This window comes from Arachis duranensis, chromosome 2 (assembly GCF_000817695.3).
Source record: "Arachis duranensis cultivar V14167 chromosome 2, aradu.V14167.gnm2.J7QH, whole genome shotgun sequence".
Lineage (NCBI taxonomy): Eukaryota > Viridiplantae > Streptophyta > Magnoliopsida > Fabales > Fabaceae > Arachis > Arachis duranensis.
In genome coordinates this window covers 19,206,556-19,210,187 of record NC_029773.3, presented here as the reverse complement: position 1 = coordinate 19,210,187, position 3,632 = coordinate 19,206,556, and the positions used below count along the sequence as shown (strand labels likewise).

General features: G+C 35.5%; 1 non-coding gene across 1 annotated transcript; it reads left to right on the top strand.

Moving 5' to 3' along the window:
- The first annotated feature begins 391 nt into the window (after window positions 1-391).
- LOC127745085 (small nucleolar RNA R71) lies at window positions 392-495 on the top strand. Its single transcript, XR_008006277.1, has one exon. It is a non-coding gene; the product is annotated as a small nucleolar RNA R71 (small nucleolar RNA).
- The last annotated feature ends 3,137 nt before the right edge of the window (window positions 496-3,632 follow it).

Sequence of the window (3,632 nt, the reverse complement as noted above, 5' to 3'; positions counted from 1 at the left end):
ACCCATGTAATTTACCTCTGCTATTGCAGGGTTCTCAAGATCATAAGCTTCTTTAGAAGCTGCCTCTTTAGTACTATTGGATGTATTTTGCCATCCATTCAGACTTTGAGAGATCATGTTGATTTGCTGAGTCAACACTTTGTTCTGTGCCAATATGGTATTCAGAGCATCAATTTCAAGAACTCCCTTCCTCTGAGGTGTCCCATTATTCACGGAATTCCTCTCAGAAGTGTACATGAATTGGTTATTTGCACCCATGCCAATGAGTTCTTGAGCTTCTGCAGGTGTTTTCTTTAGGTGGATGGATCCACCTATAGAATGGTCCAATGACATTTTTGAAAACTCAGATAGACCATAATAGAATATATCTAATATGGTCCATTCTGAAAACATGTCAGATGGACACCTTTTGGTCAACTGCTTGTATCTTTCCCAAGCTTCATAGAGGGATTCACCATCTTTTTGTTTGAAGGTCTGAACATCAACTCTAAGCTTACTCAGCTTTTGAGGAGGAAAGAATTTATCCAAGAAAGCCGTGACCAGCTTCTCCCAAGAGTCCAGGCTATCTTTAGGTTGTGAGTCCAACCAGATTCTAGCTCTGTCTCTTACAGCAAAAGGGAGAAGCATGAGCCTGTAGACTTCAGGATCTACTCCATTCGTCTTAACAGTCTCACAAATCTGCAAGAACTCAGTTAAAAACTGATAAGGATCTTCAGATGGAAGTCCATAAAACTTGCAGTTTTGTTGCATTAAGGCAACTAGCTGAGGTTTTAGCTCAAAATTATTTGCTCCAATGGCAGGAATGGAGATGCTTCTTCGATCAAATTTGGACGTGGGTTTGGTAAAATCACCAAGCATCCTCCTTGCATTATCATTATTGGGTTCGGCTGCCATCTCCTTCTCTTGTTCGAAAATTTCTGAAAGGTTACTTCTGGATTGTTGTAATTTAGCTTCTCTTAGTTTCCTCTTCAGAGTCCTTTCAGGTTCTGGATCAGCTTCAACAAGAGTGCTTTTGTCCTTGTTCCTGCTCATATAAGTGAGAAGAAAACAAGAAAAGAAGAGGAATCCTCTATGTCACAGTATAGAGATTCCTTTATGTTAGTAGAAGAAGAAAGGGGAGGAGAGTGAAGAAGAATGGGTTCGGATATTTAGATGAAGAGAGGTGACGAAAAGTGTTAGTAAATAATTAATTAAATAGAATAAGAAAAGAGAGGGAGAATTCAAAAATAATTTTAAAAAGGTGTTAGTAATTGAAAGATAGAAAAGATATTTTAAAATCAAATTTTGAAAAAGATAAAATTTTGAAAAAGATAAGATAAAAGGATAAGATAGATAAGATATGGTTGAAAAAGATTTAATTTTAAAATTAAAATTAATTACTTAACTAACAAGAAACTTAAAAGGATAGGATTCTAGATTTTAAAGATTGAACCTTTCTTAACAAGAAAGTAACAAACTTCAAATTTTTGAATCAATCACATTAATTGTTAGTGTAATTTTAAAAATATGATATAAAAATAAGAAAAAAATTTTGAAAATAATTTGAAAAAGAATTTAAAAAGATAAGATTTTTAAAATTTGAAATTTTGACTTGACTTGTAAGAAACAACTAATTTTAAAAATTTTTTGACCAAGTCAACCCAAAATTTCGAAAATTTGGAGGTAAATAAGGAAAAGATATTTTTTGATTTTTGAAATTTTAATTATGAGAGAGAAAAACATAAAAATGACCCAAAACATGAAAATTTTGGATCAAACACATGATGCATGCAAGAACACTATGAATGTCAAGATGAACACCAAGAACACTTTGAAGATCATGATGAACATCAAGAACATAATTTTGAAAAATTTTTGATGCAAAGAAAACATGCAAGACACCAAACTTAGAAATCTTTAATGCATGGACTCTAACAAACGAAAAATGCATATGAAAAACAACAAACAACACAAAACAAGAAAACATCAAGATCAAACAAGAAGACTTGTTGAGAACAACTTGAAGATCATGAAGAACACTATGAATGCATGGAATTTTCGAAAATAATGCATAAATTTTAAAAACATGCAATTGTTACCAAACTTAAAAATTGACTCAAGACTCGAACAATAAACACAAAATATTTTTGATTTTTATGATTGTATTAATTTTTTGGATTTTTATTAATTTTTTTCGAAAATAAAGTTTGGAAAAACGAAAAAAGAAAAGAAAAATTTTGAAAAAGATTTTTTTGAAAAGAAAATTACCTAATCTGAGCAACAAGATGAATCGTCAGTTGTCCATACTCGAACAATCCCCGGCAACGGTGCCAAAAACTTGGTGGACGAAATTGTGATTCATATGTTATTGCATTTTGTAGAATTCATTGCTTTTTCTTTCCCTGGAAATGGTGCCAAAAACATGATGCCAATACCATGGTTTACAACTATGTGTGGTCACAACTCCGTTCAACTTAACCAGCAAGTGTACTGGGTCATCCAAGTAATACCTTACGTGAGTAAGGGTCGATCCCACAGAGATTGTTGGTATGAAGCAAGCTATGGTTACCTTGTAAATCTCAGTTAGGCAGATTAAATGGTTTATGATAAGTTCGAAAATAAATAATAAACAGAAGATAAAATAGGATCGAAATACTTATGTAAAGCAATAGTGGGAATTTCAGATAGGCGTATGGAGATGCTGTGCTCCTCTTGAATCTCTACTTTCTTATTACATTCATCCAATCCTTCTTACTCCTTTCCATGGCAAGCTGTATGTAGGGCATCACCATTGTCAATGGTCCTATGCTCTGTCACAGCACGGCTAATCATCTGTCAGTTCTCAATCAGGTTGGAATAGAATCCCTTGATTCTTTTGCGTCTATCACTAACGCCCAGCCTTCAGGAGTTTGAAGCTCGTCACAGTCATTCAATACTGGAATCCTACTCGGAATACCACAGACAATGTTAGACTTTCCAGATTCCCGGAATCCTACTTGGAATACCACAGACAAGGTTAGACTTTTCGGATTCCCATGAATGCCGCCATCTATCTAGCTTATACCACGAAGATTCTGTTGGGGAATCTAAGAGATATGTGCCCGGCCTATGGTAGAACGGAAGTGGTCGTCAGTCACGTGCGTTCATAGGTGAGAATGAGGATGAGTGTCACGGATCATCACATTCATCAAGTTGAAGTGCAACGTATATCTTGGAATAAGAATAAAAGAGAATTGAATAGAAAATAATAGTAATTGTATTGAAACTTGAGGTATAGTAGAGCTCCACACCCTTAATCTATGGTGTGTAGAAACTCCACCGTTGAAAATACATAAGTGAGAGGTCCAAGCATGGCCGAATGGCCAGCCCCCATGATCTGAGAACTAATCGTCCCAAGATGATCCTAAGATCTAAAGTGATCAAAAGATGTCTAATACAATAGTAAATTATCATATTTATACTAGACTAGCTACTAGGGTTTACATGAGTAAGTAATTGATGCATAAATCCACTTCCGGGGCCCACTTGGTGTGTGTTTGGGCTGAGCTTGATCTATCCACGAGCTGAGGCTTCCTTTGGAGTTGAACGCTGAGTTATAGCGTGTTTCTGGCGTTCAACTCCGGGTCGTGACGTGTTTCTGGCGTTTGACTCCA